This window comes from Papio anubis, chromosome 3, assembly GCF_008728515.1.
Source record: "Papio anubis isolate 15944 chromosome 3, Panubis1.0, whole genome shotgun sequence".
NCBI lineage: Eukaryota > Metazoa > Chordata > Mammalia > Primates > Cercopithecidae > Papio > Papio anubis.
The window spans coordinates 174,885,852-174,905,823 of record NC_044978.1 but is presented as its reverse complement, the minus strand read 5'-3'; the positions used below and the strand labels follow the sequence as shown (position 1 = coordinate 174,905,823).

The window sequence follows — 19,972 nt, the reverse complement described above, 5'->3', positions numbered from 1 at the left end:
AAGCTTTGAACAAATTTGAGCTCTATTCAATGTGTGTGTGTGTGTGTGTGTACGTGTTTAACTTTCATTTCTTTTAAAACGGAACTTAAAACAGCCCTTTTAGTGAAATTCACAACATACATATAAAGAAGCCTGTGATTTAGGCCAAAGGTCCAGTTAACAGCTGTGGGTCTTTGTTTAAATAACAATAATAATGAGGAATCCGCCTCGCAGGCATTTATTATTTTAAGCTTGACCTCGTGTGCTTGCATTTTATGTCTGTCCCTGCCAGCCTACACAAGTGAGTTACTAGAATAGCCCCTTCATTTTTCTGAACCGCTGTATTGTCTTCAGAGTTTGCCCTCTTGACTTCAGTTTTTCAATTGCTTTCTTTTCAAATTATCTTACACACCTCTTTTTTTCCCTCAAGTATCTTTAGAGTATTAATGCAAAAGACAAGTTACTCAGAAGCACTAAAATACGGTAGATTGAGGTTAAAACACACTGAGTTTGCAGTCAACTCGGTACCAATTCCAGGCCTGATTGTATTACTGATTACCTACATGTCCTTGAATGAAACACTTTGCCAGGATGAGTCTTAGACTTCTCATCTATGAAATTGAGATGAAAATTGTTATTCTTCCTGCCACCCTACATTTCCTGTGTGAATAAAATGAACACCAGCTATGAACACAAAACACTACTAAATTTCTCATTTTTTCCCCTCATAATTGCTAAAATCACCAAAAAGCTATAATTTAAATAACCATTAGTATGGACCCAGAACTATACTAATCATTGTGCATAAATTAACTTAGCTAAAAGTCATACCTAATGTATCAGGTGAATATTTTTCCTCCCATCTTACAGAGGAAAAATCTAAGAAGTCTAATGGTGAAGAGATATGGCCGAGTCTCACTGTGACTAAATGAACTGGAGATGAATCTCTGAAATATTAGACTCCAAAGTTCTTCATCTTCATCAAAATGGAACTTAAATTGGATGAAAACTTTACTTTTTTAATTGCCTTTTACAGTATTTTAAAGTTTAAATTTAAAAATAATTACGTAAAAGGTATGTTTTCTCTTTGACATTTTTATTCTAAAAAATTAAGCACTAACACATTATTTATAAAGAAATCTTTTCTCCTCTTGCAATCTTTTAAATTTTATTCTTAGTTTTTATTGGATATTTACAAATAATAATTGAATATTTATTAAGTACAAAGTGATGTATGATTAAATCAAACTAATTAACATACCTGTCACCTCAAATACTTATCATTTATTTTTCCGATCTAACTATTGTACCCTTTGACCAACAGTTCCTCATTTCCACTACTCTCTAGTCTCAAGTAACTATCATTCTGCTGTCTGCTTGTATGTGTTTGATTTTTTTTAGGTTCTACATATAAGTGAGAATATGTGGTGTCTGTCTTTCTGTGACTGGCTTATTTCACTTAGCATAATGCCTTCCAAGTTCATCCATGTTGTCACAAATGACATAATTTCTCTCTTATTAAAGGCAGAATAGGATTCTGTTGTGTATATATGCCATATTTTCTTTAACCATTCATTGGTTGATAGAACCATCATCTGGGATCATGAATAATGCTGCAATAAATATGGGAATTCAGGTATCTCTTCAATAAGCCAATTTCAAATTCTTTGGATATATACTCAGAAGGGGAACTGCTAGAACATAAGGGAACTCTATTCTTAGTGTTTTAAGGAACCTCCATACTCTTTTGCATTACGGTTTTACTATCTTATATTCCTACCAAACAGTGTACTAGGGTTTCCCTTTCCTTCACATTCTTGCCAACACTTGTTATCTTTCAGCTTTTTGCTAGTAGCCATTCTGACAATCGTGAGGTGGTAGGTTTAATTTGCGTCTTTCTAATATTTTGTGATGTTGAGCTTTTTTTTTTTTTTTTACATTTCCATTGGCTATTTTCATATCTTTTTTTTGAGAAATGGTTACTCAGGTATTTTGCCATTTTAAAAATCAGGTTATTTGTTTTTTTACTATTGAGTTCTTTGAGTTTCTAATATATTTTGTATATTAACCTCTAATTAGATGTATGGCTTACGAATAGTTTCTCCCATTCTGTAGGTTGCCTCTTCACTCTGTTAATTGTTTACTTTGCTGTGCAGATGCTTTTTAGTTTTAAGTAAACTTACTTATTCCTTTTGTTTTTGTTGTCTGAATTTTAGGGCTCAATTCTAAAAAATCATTGCCAGACCAATATTGTATAGCTTTTCCCCTGTTTTCTTCTACTTGTTTTATAGTTTTATATCTTATGTTTAAGTTTTAATTATTTTGAGTTGAATTTTGTATATGGTATCAGAAAAAGTTCAATTTCATTCTATGTAAATAACTAATTTTCCCAACAGCCTTTTTAAACGATCATGTCTTTCTTATTGTGTACTGTTGGAACCTTGGTTAAAAGTCAATTGGCCATAAACATACGAGTTCATTTTTGAGCTTTCTATTCTCTTCCATTGGTCAATGTGTCTATTTGCAAGAAGTATCCTTTTTTATGGCTTCATCTTCAGTCAACGTATGTCCTTAAACAAGAGGTGAGTTTCCTGTAGACAGCACATAGTTGAGTATTTGGTCTTTTTTATTAAGAAAAGACTTTAAAAAATAAGATTAAAAAATTTAAAAAACGAACAACTGTATTCCAGTTAAGTGAAATACCAAACTAAAAAACAAACAAAACAAATTAATTTTAGAAGAAATATAGGACCTAAAAGAATTTTAATATTAATACCAGGTTCTGACGTTTTTATAAAACTTCAAAAACTAGGTAATCTTTATCATGTAAAGCCATTTTAGGTTAATAGAGACAGAATAAAATTTCCAACTCATTTCAGTTGTTAAAACCAAAACAGAATGAGTGACGCATGGAAACTGAAATTATGGCCAAAATTCATTCATATGTAGGAAAAAATATTAGAAATTTTTAAATACACCAAATATGGGGTGACATTTATTACAAGGACATATATATGGTCAAGATCATAAAATATGTTAATTATATCACATTACGTATTAAAGAGTAAGTCATTTTATAGGTGCAAGTAACATACTAAGAAAATCTATACTCCTTGGTGTTTTTAAAAATTCACACAACAAACTAATAGCAGAAAGATAAACATTCTAAACTTAATGACGACAATTATTTAAAAATCAAAAGTAAACACATATATTTTGATGCTTAGAAGCACTGTACTTTATTTCCAGCCAAAAACGAGAACAAAAATTAAAAATGTACTACCACAAATATATTCAATGTTATATTTGAGTTGCTATGTAATAAAATGAGTTAAAATGTAAATTAAGTACATAGGAAACTAAAAGAAAGCAGCAAAGTTATTCTTATTTGTAAACAATCAGTTTATTTTATCCAAAGAGAGGTCCTCCTGAGTGGGCCTGGCTTAATCAGGTGAAAGTCCTTCAAGAGGTACCTAGACCTTCCTGTGGAGAGTCTTTACACATTGGTGGCTTTGAAAGAGTAAGATTTCCTGAGGTAAAGATCATATCAAGAGGGCCACATGGCAAGGAACTATAGCCACTCTCTAGAAGCTGAAAGTGGCCCCTTGTGTCATGTCAACAACCAGCAGGGAGCTCAGGCCCACAGTCATTTTAGTCACAAGCAATTAATTCTACCAACAAACCGAATGAGCTTGGAACTGGCTGTGAAAACTCGGCCCCAGACAACATCTTACTTGAGGAAGACCAGTGAGATACTGTAGCAGAGGACCCAGCTAGACATCCCAGAAATTCTGACACAGGGAAATTTAGAGATGATAAGGAGTTGTGCTGCTTTAAGCATTTATTTATGTGCTAATTTGTTGTGTAGCAACGGGAAAATAATACAAAGGACAGTACATTCATAGTCACAGGGAAAAATAGGAAAGAGTGCAAGAAATGGGTTAAATTTGATGTTTGGTGGTTCCTAGTGCAGGGAGCTTCCTAGCACTTCAAGGAGTGAAATGGTCTTGTTTTGGGGAACACGACTGAAAGTTCCAGGAAAGCCTGGCGTAGGTGGAAGTTGAGCAAAGGGGAGAATAACTGCCTTTTTCAAAAGTTTGTGGTTGTTATCAGAGTTAGAGCTTAAACCAGAATCTTCTGACCTCTTAATGAGTTTTAATATACTTTGATGCTCCACTAAAAAATCACAAGTATTTAAGTGGAAATATACATACATACGTAGATGATACTGCAAATTCATCCATTAAAAATTCATTTATGGCCGGGCGCAGTGGCTCAAGCCTGTAATCGCAGCACTTTGGGAGGCCGAGACGGGTGGATCACGAGGTCAGGAGATCGAGACCATCCTGGCTAACACGGTGAAACCCCGTCTCTACTAAAAAATACAAAAAACTAGCCGGCGAGGTGGCGGGCGCCTGTAGTCCCAGTTACTCGGGAGGCTGAGGCAGGAGAATGGCGTGAACCCGGGAGGCGGAGCTTGCAGTGAGCTGAGATCCGGCCACTGCACTCCAGCCCGGGCACAGAGCGAGACTCCATCTCAAAAACAAACAAAAAAATTCATTTATAAGTATTCCATATACCCATATAATCACACAAAGTATTTGCTCTTCTTTTTCTTTGAAACATGGGAATATCTTTCTACATTTTTTACTTGATTCTTTCTTTGTAGAGATACAAATAAAGACTCCATAAGTTGAATTACAACATGTAAAGACGTTAGAGTTTAAATTAAATGAATGTACCTTATCCTTTAAGATATATTGTTAGCAATGGCCTTTCTCACCCTTCAATTGATTAATAAATTGTACTTACTGCTACTGCGTAAGGGGACCAGGGCACTGAGGTGACAGGGAAATCCATCTTTAGACATGAGAACACTTTGGCTTTTGAGTTACTGTTAAACTTTTTTTATTTTTTAGTGCACAGTTTGACAATGCATTCTGTTGCTTTCCCTGATCGTTCAAAAGTTCTTTTGTAAAGTGGAGGCACATTCTAAATATTGGCCTGTAATGATTCTATTATTATCCAAATAGACTGCCTCTTCACTCTCAGAAAAGGTGTGCACGTTAGAAGAAACATGTCAAAGGAAAACTTGGGTTAGTCTAAGACTCCTCTTCTGTTTCCTAAAGGTACAGTTTAGTGCCTGTTTAGTTTTGATAAACTAGAACGGCTGTATATTGATTCTCTCCTTTTTAATCTCTGTGAGGAACAAGTAAACAAAGATGTTCTACAGGACATGTTTCTATAGGACATGTTTCCATAGGATGTTCTATAGGACATGTCCTGTTTATGAAGGACACCTTACAAACTGGAGGGTAAAAGCAGAATGGAGAGGCTACATAGATACTATGCTGAGGATTCAGTGGGCAGAAATGAAGTCCACTTGTTCTTCCAAGGTCTTAGCTGTAAATAAACTAGAGTCCCTTCAGAAGAGGATAAAGCACTGATAAGCAAAGCCCTGTTTAGAATCCCATACTTGTGTTCACTTTCATTCTCTATAATCATTTCAGGGATTCTTTGGATCACTGTCTCTTAGAAACTGACAGCTTCTTACCCTGGTTGATGAGTTGTAAGGGCTTTGGTATTAGATTCAGCAAAAACAGAAAAGGAACAGCTGGAAAGGGACAAAATGAAACTAGGTATCACTTTGAAAAATGGGTATTCTGAAACCCTATTTTTAACAAGATGATGCTGAAAGCAGCAAAATTAAGTAAACTGAGGAAAGCCACCACCTAGATTATTGAAGAAGAGCTCTTTCCAAAATGGAATAAGTTAGCTGTATCCCAACTATCCTAGATAGTTATCCGTACATCTCCAGAGAAAATACCGAGGCCAGGGTGCAGCAGTCAGCACCCAATCCCAGCACTTGGGAGTTTGAGGCGGGTGGATCACGAGGTCAGGAGTTTGAGACTAGCCCGACCAACATGCTGAAACGCTGTCTGTACTAAAAATACAAAACAGCTGGGTGTGTGGTGGTACGTGCCTATAATCCCAGCTACTGGGGAGGCTGAGGCAGTAGAACCCATTTGAACCCGGGAGGCAGAGGTTTGGTGGAGTGAACAGATTGAGCCACTGCACTCCAGCCTAGGTGACTGAGGGAGACTCCGTCTCAAAAAAAAAAAAAAAAATGTGGCTTAAATATTCATATTCAAAAAGTGCATATAGTTAGCAATATGACAATTAGCAATATCCTTTTGATTTGAAATACAATTTCTAGTTGATTCTGCTCTCTTGATAGGTAGACTCTCAATTAACTATTCTGGCACCTGATTATGGGCTGTTTTGCATGCAAAGGAGCAAAGTGAATCTGGACAGAAAAGGTCCACTACATGAATTTGTTCACCAGTAAATACTACTCATCGTTTGGTTTCACTCAGAAATGGTCCACATACATACATTATGGTAACATGTATAAGAAGGATACACAAGTTGTAAGACAATATTGTGCATACTCTATGTGTATCAAATAAAGATGTCTTCAAATGTGTTCTTTCTCTTAAGGAGAGTGTTCACATTTAACTCATTGCATTGTCAAAAGCCTAGAATTTTGTTGAAATTTAGTTGTAACTAAAAAATGTCATTCCCTTTCTTCATTTCCACCTCCCCGAAAACTACATAATTGATTTCAAAATGAGCATTATGGATTCAAAGAAGGACCAAATTGGTTTAATAACAGAAATGTAATCCCACAATAGAACTTGACACAATAATTATTTTCTATGCCACTCTAATTCCATTCCTGGATTATTGTCTGATAATCTTTGGAGGTTTTTAAATTTTAATTTCTGCACTTTTTGAATCTTCATCAACTGCCGTTTCAATTTTTTGATAACTAGTAAAAGTCCTTTGATTTCTGGCCTTATCTAAATGCCCTTTGTTGTGGTGGTATCGTCTGAAATCTTCACTATAAGTATTTAACACTTCCGTCCATCACAGCATGCATTGCTGGACACAAATTATGAATCATTAAGCAAGTAATTGTGCTCTTAGACGGATGTCACTCTTGACATTTGTTCTGAGTCCCTTAGACACATCACCACTTAAAATGCTAAATCTTAATAATCTCCTACTTTCTTAAAAGATGAATAATATACAAATATATAAAAACAGATGTGCAAGGGAAATTCAGTTACAAAACATGTTTATTTTAACAAAGTAGTCCTTCTTGTGCCATTGGTATAGATAGATTCTGAAATGTGAAATTAGATCAGCAGTTTTTGTTGATAATGTTCATGTGAAAATTTGGCATCTGCATATTTTTCTAGTTAAATAAATAAACTTAGAGCACTAATTTACTCAAATGACAGAGACAACATTTGGCTTCACAGAAAACAGAAAACCAATCTGAAGTCCATTTCCTATTTATGGGGTGTATACAACATTCAGGTGTAACATTCACTGAAGTTTAAAAAATGAGTTCAAGCAAATTTAAAGCACGAGGACATTGGCACAAGAACTCTTTGCCATGAATGGCAATTTTAATTGAATTACAGATGTTATCCATACGCATTTTCTATCAATATTTTAAAAAACACTCAGTCTTGCCTTTCTCTTCTGTAAGACTTCTACATCTTATTGGTATTCTACCATCGCCTAAAACCAAACCTTCTTGCAATTATTTGTTTACAGTCTTTCTCTCCCACTAGACATATGTTGAGGACATACCACACATGTTTCTATAGCTGCAAAATGTAGTCCGATGACTCTCCAGTGTGATGTGAATAATATCTATTTGTTAAATTAATTAGATTACTTCTGCTTTTATAAAGCTCCATATTACCTCATTTCCCCGCAACACCAATGCTCCTCTGTATTCCTTTGTCTGTAGATTTCCAAAAAATCCAATTTAATAACCACAAAGATAGGATTTGATTATATAATATACATTGTTCTTTGGCTCTTTTATTAATTATGTAATTTATTGATCCATTCATTCACTCATGTATTAATTGACTCAATAATCAAATAGTTCAGATTTTTTTTTAAGGATGGGTAATACATCTAAAATAGAATTTTTTACCTACCCCAAATTTCTAGTCCAGTGCTAAATATAACACTAGTTGTGTATCCTTGAGCACATTACTTAACATCTCTGCCACAGTTTCCACTGTTATTAAGTGGAAATGCAATAGTATGTTGTATTGGAAGTGAAGATTAAATTAATTATATAGGAAAGTTTAGCCATGGAACAAATACTATATAACTGTTTGTTGTTGTTGCATTATTAGCTGACTAATAAATCCATACCAAGTTGCTTGATAAACACAGCTTATTCCTGGAGAGCAAAGATTTTAAGAGTAGTAAATTAGGATTTTTTTTTCTAATTTCTACAGTTCATAGAGTCATTGCTTCTTTATGATTAAAAAATTCAAAAGACAAACATAAAGCTGTATAAAACATAGTGATATATTAAAACAAAATTATGAGTAATAAATGAATCAATCAACCAAGTTACCAAGTTACCTATCTTTTAAAAATATACAGCAAGTTATGAATATACTGGAATGTTTTATTCTGAAACATATAACCATTTTTCAACTTCTAATGTGGAAAAAAAAAAATGGCCAATGCAGTCTGACTGGTGCATGCTTGTTTCAATTCTGCTTAGCTCAAGTTCAGAACTCATCATCACAAGTGGTTTTAAATACTTTTAAATTGTTCTTCTAAGATAAGCAAAGCTAATTTACAAAGTTTCAGATTTTTTTATCTGAGCCACAAAAATACTCTTAAGTTGTTCTCTGTTCATTTATCTATATTTTTGAGCTAATTTATTTCCTATTTTTAGCAAATCTAGCTAGGACATAGTTGGCAAAGTATAGAGCTGGGAGTGAGTTGAAAGGCTCCTTGTATCTAACACCTGCACTGTTCTCACTGTGTTCACCTTGAGCAGGTCATTTGACTTCTAATCTTAGGATCCTCATTTGAAATGGGGATATGCAGAAAAATAGAAAATGCGAGTGGAGTGACTCGCACAGTACAGTAGTTGCTCTGTGAAGGCGATTTCCATCGTCCCCAAGCTTTCTCCTTGGAGCTATAATTTAGTTTTTCAAAATAGAACAACGTGATTTTTTTGTTACTTCTATTGGAAATCCCAGCCTTTCTTTTTCCAGAGAAGCTTAGTAATTGGCGTCATTGGCAGCCAAGTGTTATTAAAAATTTATATTTGGAAATCGTGCAGGGTCCTTGAAAAACATCTGATCCATGTTCCTTCTCAGAATATAATCATCACTGCAACAGCCCTGAATTCTGATTATTCACATCGTCCTTGAACATCTCCATTTTCCAGGAACTCCCTCTGTCCATAGATGTTGCATTGTAATTCTGTCCATCTCTGCTAAGATCTAAAATTCATTTTCCTGCTTTCTCTCCATTGACATCTCCCTAACTCCTTGAGTAACCACATAACAAGTCTGACTTCTCTTCTTAGCCCACCTCAGCTGTGTCATCCAGCTTCCTCGCTCTCCTTTTTCCATATTTAATCTCTCAGAGAATATTCCTTGTTCTGAGGTTTGGAGTAAGTTATTTACTATCTTTGAGTGCTCTGTTTATTTAGCTAAGGGCACAGATAATATCTACTTTTCTTGGTTGTGAGAGACAAATAAAATTATATGTACTCTTCAAAAAGCATTTATTAAGCCCCAGGTATATGCCAGGCCTTAGACTAGAACGTGGAGATGTAACAGTGAACACAATAAACAAATGTTTCTCATGAACTTTCTCCCGTGTGGAGGAGGCAGACAGTACACAACCTATCATTAGCATAGTAAACAAGCAACATAGATAATAGGTTTGTAGGTAGTGATAACCGATAACATAGAGTAGCAGGACACATGTGATATTGGGGTAAGAGGTAGTAAATTTAGGAAAGGTAGACAGGGAAGACTTATGAGAAATGTAACATTTGAAGAGACTTGGAGGGCCAAAGGAAAGAGTTAGATGTATTTGGGAATGACACCATTCCAGACAGTTGGAACAGCAAGTATGGGGGCCTTGAAATGGGACCTTGACATCATTTCTGTCATGAAATATGAATCAATAAACTTAACATTTATTTTTCTACAGCAATGTTTAATTTAACCTAATAGTCTCTGAACATTCCTTTTTTTTTTTTTTAAGAAAAATCTTATATTTTCTCCCCACAGCAGTACACATAGGGAGACTGGTAGTGACATTATCATAAGAACAACAATACACCTATTTAGAATTTAATTTTACAGTACTCATAAGCATTAGTTTGCTTTCCCAGACTCATTAAGTTATTGGAACATTGGCCACCCAAATGCTTTTTGCAATCAACATTTTTGGATATGTATTTAGCTTTCAGAGACAATCACAATGATATTTCATCTGCAAATATCTTGTGTCTTCTAGTGTGATAGAAAAGAAACAAACATCTACTGCTTTTCGTTTGGAAGGCACACATGTCAGATGTGGTTGAAGCTTGTCCATGGAACATGAAATTTCAAATTGTAAACATACCCCCAAGAAAATATTAAGGACAAATGCATAACTAAACGTTAGTGAATACTGTTGTTTATTTCCTCTCCCTTTCCTTCCTATTTTCCATAAACGTTTTAAAGCTTAACATTTTAATATTTTATCAAAGGGCTCACGATTATTTGACATTGTCTGATAAGATGTGTCTAAGCAAGAAATATGTTATATATATATATATATATATATATATATAAAATATGCACACATACATATTTATCATGGGTGATGTATCACATAGAGGCCAAATTGTGCTCTCTTTTCTAGGAGGGGACACTTTTCCCTAAAATTTAGCCAGTATGCTGCATGTAGACCAACAATGCAGATAGAAAAAGTCTCACTTACTCTCAAGGGAAAGGGGCGGGGGAGCAAGACTATTGTCAATCAAACAACACCTGTGAAATCTGCCTACTTGGGCTTACATTACAATGACCCACTGGACATAAAGGGTACCTTTTACCATACTTGTTTTTTAGGATTTTATTATTTCTGAGCCACAATCTGTTGTTGTTTTTATACTACAGAATGTTGAATTAGGATTAAGATATCATTAGATAAATTCAGAGTTGCAGATAATCACGTAAAATATAAACTGAGAGCAGAAAATATTCAGATAAAAATCTTACTCTGGGTATTGTGGAAATGACTGTATGTCTGATTATTTGCTGTCAGTTTCATTGAACTGTGACATTAGTGTGCAACTCTGCTTAACATTTCCTTAAAACTTATTTCCTTTTTTTTTTTTTTATTTTTTCAGAAATCTCCAAGTGAGAAGACCTTACCTGTCTTCCGAAAGCCTGGTAACTTTCACCTGCACATAATGCTACCATCATGATTTCCTTTTCCTTCTTTCCACCTTTCCCTTCACTCCCCTCCCCTCACCTCCCCTCTCCTCCCCTTCCCTTCCCTTCCATTCTTTCCTCATCTTTATTGAGGAATAATCGATAACAAACAAACAAACAAAACACTTTGCACATGTTTAATTTGTACAATTTGATGAGTTTGGACATGCCCATGCATCTATGATATTATTCGTGTAATCAAGGTAGAAGTGCATTCATCACCACCAAAAATTTTCTTATGTCTCTTTTGTGTGTGAATGTGTGTGTGTGTGTGTGTGTGTAGTAAGAATGGTTAACATCTGATCTACTCTTTTAACAAATTTTTAAATACTCAATACAGTACTGTTAACTATAGGCACTATGTTGTACAGAAAATCTGCAAAACTGATTCATTTTGCATAAATTGAAACTTTATACCTTTGAATAACAACTCCTCCTTCCCCTAACCCAGACCCTGGCAACTACCACTCTCTTCTCTGATTCTCTGGGTTTGAAAATTGTAGATACCTCATGTAAGTAGAATCCTACAGTATTGGCCTTTCTGAGACTGGCTATTTCATTTAGAATGGTGTCTTCCAGCTGTATTCATGCTGTAACAAATGTATAATTCATTTCTTTTTAACAGCTGAGTAATATTTCTTTGTTTCTATATCTTGACTGTTGTGAATAGTGCTGCAATGAACATGGGCATTCTAGTAGCTCTTTGAGATTCTTATTTCAATCATTTATTGACTGTGTGTGTGTATGTATGTATATATACACAAAGACACAGAAAATGAATTGCTGGACCATATGATAGTTTTATTTTTAATATTTGGAGAAACCTTCCTACTGTTTTCCAAAATGGCTCTACCAGTCAGCATTCTCACCAATAGTACTAAAATGTTTAAATTCTTTTCATATCTTCGCCAATACATTGTCTTTTTATATATGTAATAGCCATCCTGATGGGTATGAAGTAGTATCTCATTGTGCTTTCACTTTGCATTTGCCTAATTAGTGATGTTGAGAAATTTTTTACATACTTGTTTGCCATTGTTATGTCTTCTTTTGAGAAATACCTATTTAGATCCCCTGTTCAGGTTTTTTGTAATCAGGTTGTTTTCTTTCTATTGAGTTCTCTGAGTTTCTAATATATTTTGGATACTCATCCCTTATCAGATGTATGGCTTGCAAATTTTGTTTTCTATTCTACAGGTTGCTTCTTTACTCTATTACTTATTTACTTGGCTGTGGAGAAGCTTTTTAGTTTGATGAATTTCCATTTGTCTATTTTTGTTTTTTGTTGGCTGAGCTTTTGGGTTCAATTCCAAAAAAGCATTGCCCAGACCAATGTTGTATAGTTTTTTCCCTATTGTTTTTCCAGTAGTTTTATAATTTCAGGTCTGACATTTGTCTTTAATCCATTTTAAGTAGACTCTTGTGTATAGTGTATGTGAAGGGTCCAAATCCATTCTCTTGTATGGGGGTACCTAGTTTTTCCAAAACAATTTGTCGAAAATATTCTCCTTTCCCTATTTTGTCTTCTTGGCATCCTTACTGGTGATCAGGTTACTGTATATATAATGCATAAATTTATTTCTGGGCTTCAAAGACTCATTGATCATGTTTAACTATCAGATTTACAGCATGCATCCCAAAATATTTTATTATATATTTTTTCACTTTTGTAAGTTATATATAGGTACCATACATTATATATAACATTAGATAAAAGTAAATTAAAATAGAAATAACGGGCCGGGCGCGGTGGCTCAAGCCTGTAATCCCAGCACTTTGGGAGGCCGAGGCGGGTGGATCACGAGGTCAGGAGATCGAGATCCTGGCTAATGGTGAAACCCCGCCTCTATTAAAAATACAAAAAACTAGGCCGGGAGCAAAGTGGTGGAGCGGGATGCCTGTAGTCCCAGCTACTGTGAGCTGAGTATGGGAGAATGGCGGAACCCGGGAGGCGGAGCTTGCAGTGAGCCGAGATCGCCACTGCACTCCAGCCTGGGCGACAGATGCAGACTGCCCCAAAAAAAAAAAAAAAAAAACAAAAAACAAAAAACAAAAAAAACAAAAAATAGAAATAACAAGAATAAGAGAATATACAAATATTGTAAATATGGAATATATTCTAAACTCATAAATATCTTCTTCTGCAGTCTGAATAACAAATTGTAGCTCAGTTCTTGTAGCTAAATTGTTATTTTACTACATTTATATTTTTCTACCTTTTCCTTTTTAAAGCCATCTTTACACATTTTTTCTTTCCCTAAGTTTTTCAAGATTAATCTTCCGAAGTGGGCAAACTGGAATTATATCAGAGACTCCCCAGGGTAAAATTTGATTCTCAAATCTTCACTCTTTTTTCCCCTGAAATATAAAACATGACAGTATATACAAAAGGAGTCTTGCTTTCAAATCAGTATGTTTGAATTAGACTATTTAATATATCCAACATTTATTCTGCTTATTGAAACTAGATGTATAGGATATACCTAGGTAAATATTACAGAAGGGACTTCTTGTTTTCTCTTTACAATCAAGTGTACTATGATTAGATACAAAGTTGATATTTCTCCAGCTGGATTACTTGATGTTAGGTATTTTGAACTCTCATGTTTCAGGTAGAGGAAAAGAATATGAAGAAATCAGATTTTGCTGAAGGTCAGCCTTAGAATCAGTAATAAAATCCAGATGTATGAGTTACTAGTAGGTATTTTACCAGTATTTGTTTTAGATAATTTGATCAAAACACTATGTAATCTATCTGAAGATAGTAAATTTCAAGAAGTAAATTAATGTATTAATGACTGTTCTGAAAAAATATGTATTTTTTAACTTGTAAAATGTGCCACAGAAAAAAATGAAAGACAGAGATCCTCCCAAGTATCCTCTGAGTGGGGATAAAACGTCCACTAGAGGGCATTTCTTGTTGGACACAGTTGTCAAGGCTGTAAGCTCATTCCCCAAAATGCTATGAACTCGTTTTATCAAATTGGGAGTAACTAACTAAAAAAATTTAATGTGAATTATTTTGATGCTTCAGGATTCACACAAATAAGATCAGAACCATCTTTCCATTTCAAAATTGACAGAATTTGAGAGGCGGTCCATTTCTGATAACTCTCCTTGCATGTGTACATTTTTTTAACCATTAAATTTGAAAGTAAAATTTTATTAGACAAATTTAGAGATGAGAAAATTAAAGTCAACAAATCTATGTGTATTGTGCTCTTATTCACATGATTTCTATGTGGTTTCATGCCCAATGGCATCTTTGCATAAAAAAATATACAGATAGATGTAACTATGCTTATTTTTTCTTATGTGTGTTATGCTGCTGTTTAGCTATATATGTTTCAGGTGTATGATATGATGTTTTAATATATATATACACATACTGAAACGATTACCAAAGTGAATCATACTAACGTATCCATCTGTGTACATAGTTACTCTTTTTGTTTGTATGTGTGATATAAGTGTCTGAAATCTACTGTTAGTAAATTTCTAATATTCAATACAATATTATTAACTATAATTCTCCTGCTATGCATTAGACCTCTAGACTTACTCGCCCTACATAAGTGCCAGTTTGTATCCTCAGACCTACAGCTCCTCATTTCCCCTGCTCCCCATCCCTGCCTGGTAACCACCATTCTACTATCTGCCTGTATGAATTTGATTTTGTTACACTGCACATGTAAGTGAGATCATACAGCACTTATCATTCTGTGACTATATTATTCAGTTAGCTTGATTCCCTCAAGGTTCATCATGTGGTCACATATTCTATAATGTTCTGCTTTTATATAGCAGAATAACATTCCATTCCATGGCCGTTGCATGGTTTTTGGTAGTTGTCTAACCGTCTTAGGTATTCCTTGCTGTGCAGAAGCATCATTCTTATTTCTGCCTTTATCTTCATATGGTGTTCTGTGTGTGTGTATGTGTGTGTGCACCTTCATGTCCAAATTTCCTTTTTACATGAGAATACCAGTCACATTAGATTAGGTTTCCATTGTTCTCTAGGATGGCCTCTCCTTAACTTACCTAGCTATATCTTCAATGACCTTACTTCCAAATAAAGGCACGCTTTGAAGCATTAGGGACCTTCAACATATGGGCTTTTTAGGGAAACATTTCAACCTACAACAGTCACTTTATGTTTTACTCTGTGGTTGGCACTAGAGTGGGTCCTCATAAATATAAATATAAGAGAGGAGCCGTTCTTGCTCTTTAGGATGCTATGTGGAGTCCAAGAAGAACAGAGAGTGATTAATTGGGAAGACGTTGCTTCAGACAAAAAAAAAAAAAAAAAAAAAAAAAAAATTGGCTTTAGAGTGGAGAGTGACCTGATTTAGAACCAGTTCTGACAAAAAAACTTCATGTGACCTTGAACAATTTATTTTACCATTTTTTTGTTTCTTCACATATAAGATAAAATTCTTGAACTGGATCTGTCACTGCCCAGCAATTATACACATTGGACATGAATTTTGTAGAAACACTAGGTAGATGATGCCTAAACCATCTTTCAATTCTAAGAGGTTGTCTTATGCATCTGGAAGAGCCTGAGAATGCTTTTGTGTTATACGTTGAGCTTGACACCAAATACTGACCAACTTGGTGACATCCCCTCTTTCCTTACCTCCCTTCTTTTTCAATACATATGTTTCTCTGATATTGTATGTTTTTAGGACATAATTGCTCTAAACTAATGCCTCAAATTTTGAATCCTAATCTAAGACATATGAGGTGTGACTGATGCTTAGAAAATTATGTTGATAAATTATAAAAACATCATAAATCCAGGATTTATTATTGTTTTTTATTCTAGGACTATTTCATTCTAAAATTATTGTTCTTTCCTCTACTATATGATCAAGTCTTTACAGCTTTTGAAAAATTCATTCTTTCCAAATACTTTTTTCAATTGGATTTGGAGTGTTTTAAATTTTCCTTGAGCTTCATTTTTAATTTTTGTAATTAAAAAAAATATTTTCTAACAGGTGCATGAAACATAATAAGATTTTGATATTCTTTATTCCTTCCTTATGGTGCTAGGAGAGGACAGTTTTCTTTTTGATATTTTTGGGAGAAAGAACAATTAGATTGTCATCATAAACTCTTGTTGTCAAAAGACAGTTTAATTCCATTGTCAAGTGCTGATATCTTTGGTGCTAACTGCTGAGCATTAAGAAGTTCTGTTCTCACTGCCAGAGGCTTACTCATGCTAAATTCTTGTCAGCCTCCCTAATCATAAGCCGCTTAAATGAGGGGGGGGGGGGGGAAACCAGTGCTTCCAAATCTGAACCAAGTATGCTATATAAAGTTGGTGAACATGGTAAGGTAACAACACTTGCCAAATAAATATTCTAACCAGCAGTGATATGGCACCCTGAGTAATGAGCTTAAGCAATCACCTAGACCTCGTGGTGTCATCCTAAAAGTAAAATGGAAACACACCTAAAGAAACAAAGAAATAACAACATCTAAATTATTGAAAAGAGCAATAGATAAAATGATACGAAGAATTGATTTGGATCTTCTTCCCTGAAATAAGCCCTCTCTGCCATGGTGTCATTTCAGGTCAATGAGCTATACCCAGTGATTCAAAAGTTCATATATATTTATTCTCTTCTCATTGTGCAAAGTAACCACTCTGAAGTCAAGTGAGTTACTGTCGATAGTACTAATTACGTTAGGTTTTATATATGTGTGTCTGAACATACTATATAACAAACATATATGGTACACGATTTTTGCCTTTTATGTATATGCTTCTGTGTGTGCATATATATATGTGTGTGTGTGTGTGTACATATGCAATCATGCATACTTAATGGCACATGTATACACTTGTGAAATAGAATACCTACCAATGGCTAATGAAGGGATTTCTCTGGTATCAATTTAACTTGTATGGGGAAAGCTACTTGCCTGCTTTATTTCTCAATTTTCTCATCTGTGACACCATGTAAGCTGGTGCACATGTTATCTGTGTTGTCTCCTAGCTCTTAAATCAATTTTATAACATGAATTGCAAAGTGAATATGCATTTATCCAATAGGACAAACACACTGTGACCCTTTCCAGCTTCAGAGTGTAATAGGTATATTTTACATTGCAAGTAACAGAAGCCCCTTGGAGCCAAATTGATCAAAATATGGTATTTCAGAAGGATGAGTGGATCTTACCTATGGGTACATAGATTCCAATAAAAAATGTGGCACTGTCTTCTTGTAGCTCTGCCTTTTCTTCTGTGCTGGGCTCTTGTTTACCTGCTATAGGCTGATATTCTCCATATGATAGAGTATGTGTCCAAACACGGCCTAGCTTCACATTTTCCTGGCCTCCAATGCAACAGTCTTTTAGAACTGCTGTTAGAACAGTCCTGGGTAGAGATTGGATTTCTGAGTTGAGACATGTGTAAACCCTTAAATTAATCACTCAAGCTGTGTGGACAATTTTCCATGATGCTCTGGACTAGGATGACCCATCCAAGAATTGTCAGGAAACCAGCTGATCAGCCATACTTACACAGATTTATTCACCCATATTTCAAGCAAGTGAGCCATTTTGCTTGATCCAGTACATACTTTTCTACAGTATTTATAACTAAGAACTCAGATACAGTGTCTTAAAGGCTTATTTCCTCTTACTCTTCAACATGAGCCTCTGCTTTAACCATTGTCAATCACTATGAATTTTCTTGTGTTTCATATTTTCTCAACTCTGGCTTATCCTGATAATTTCCTCTTCTTCCTAAAGTCCTTAGCGTGCCTATGTTGTATGCTTTCCCACCCACAACTCCAGATTTTCTCTACAAAATGTTAAAACAAATCAATACACATAAAAACAAAACAAAAAATAATAACTTAGCACACCTTCCCAGTAAATATTGCTTTCTCAATGCTCTTGCAGAGAATTATTTTCTAAACTCCCACAGTGCCCTAGATTTCTCTCTGTTATTGCACTTACTACAAGATACCGTGCTTTTTCTTCCCTACTACTAGACTCTTGCATAAATAAGGCAAGTTTTGATTTAAAGAGGCATAAATACAAATTGAAATATTTTATTTAAAAAGAAAAAAAAATAGATTGGAAGGATCCCAGTACTTTCATAACTACCCAAGAGCTGTCTTCATATATCTTGTCTTTGTCTTTGCTGACTTTGCATGTCCATTTTATGCTCTCCCTTTCCAGAAATGCTGAAATACATGATGATTGCCATCCCTTGAGTCACATGCCCTGTAGCTGCCACTTTTGGAAAGGGCTTGACTCTCTGTCCTTGGGCCCACTTTGAAAATCCCTGGGAAGTCCTTGGAGTCAGATGATCAGGCCTCCACCCCTCTGCCAAAAAGTCTGTTCAGGGAGTTTAGAATTATATAGAAAAGACATGGACGTGAGGACTCTTATGCCATGTATTTGAAACAGTAGCTGCAATATAATAAGCTTTCAGTGTATGAATGAATTCAAAAGGATATTATCATGCTGATACCTTCTAGATCAGGAGTCCCCAACCCCCGAGTCATGGACTGGTGTGGGTCTATGGTCTGTTAGGAACTGGGCTGCACAGCAGGAGGTAAGTGGCAGGCAGGAGAGCATTACCACCTGAGCTCCGCCTCCCATCACATCAATGGCGGCAGGGCACTAGATTCTCATAGGAGTGTGAACCCCACCGTGCGCATGTGAGGAATATAGGTTGTACACTCCTTATGAGCATCGAATGCCTAATGATCTGATGTGGAACAGTTTAATCCCAAAACCATCCTCCTGTACCCATAAGTCTGTGGAAAACTTGTCTTCCATGAAACTGGTCCCTGGTGCCAAAAAGGTTGGGGACCACTGTTCTAGAACTTAAACAGTGAAAAAAGTTTCAATTTTAGATTCATATAAGTTGCCAGTTGGCGTAAAGTACTGGCTTTTCTCCTTTTTGGAGAATGCTCGGGAATAATTGACTTTTTCAGATTTCAGTTTTCTGCACTTTTCATCTGTATAAAAGGGTATTTATGTTAAGGATATGTGGGCTAAAGGCCCAGACTCCAGATTAATAGCACAAAGCTTTCTTGTGAGTTAATACTATAATTATTATACTTTTTTCCCTTAAGGCTGTATTTTTTTTCCTGATATTTTCTCCCTAGCCAAAATGGGGTTTAAGAAATTAAAGGCCAGCTTGAATGTGGAAGCTGAACTATAACTACAGGGCAAAAAACTAAATCTTGTCATAATATTCATGGGTGGTTATTAATAATGAGGACTTGCAACACTTTCATCTAAATTATCTTGGCCATGGAATTAAAATATACAGATTACTTTCCATTAACATTAAAATGCCATGAATAAAAGACCAACTTTGTAATAATTAGAGTAGGTTTCAGAATTTTTGCCCTGCACTCAACTCGTTACATTTTATTTTTTCATTTTATTTTTAATTGTTGCAACCTCTGTGCCTCCATTTTTTACTTATTTATACAACGACGATTTTAATGCTTTTCTGACAAAGAAGTAATGTGAAAGCAAGATACATTTTCTTGTTTTAATGCATATATAAACATAGTGCCAGTTCTCTTGTGTTAACTTTTTTTTTTTGCCTCGTCTTCAAGCAATGATGTTTCTAGAATTTCTTTAGAGGAGGAGTGAAGAGTAAGCATTTGGATTGGACC

At 35.0% G+C, this 19,972-nt stretch overlaps 1 long non-coding RNA gene across 1 annotated transcript in view; it reads left to right on the top strand.

The window, feature by feature from the left end:
• The window catches only part of LOC110743227, a 38,511-nt gene extending 25,495 nt beyond the window's left edge, over positions 1 to 13,016 (top strand). Inside the window, exon 3 of the long non-coding RNA XR_002521933.2 lies at positions 11,231 to 13,016. This is a non-coding gene — a long non-coding RNA (uncharacterized LOC110743227). The remainder of the gene's footprint in view (positions 1 to 11,230) is intronic.
• Positions 13,017 to 19,972: the final 6,956 nt, after the last annotated feature.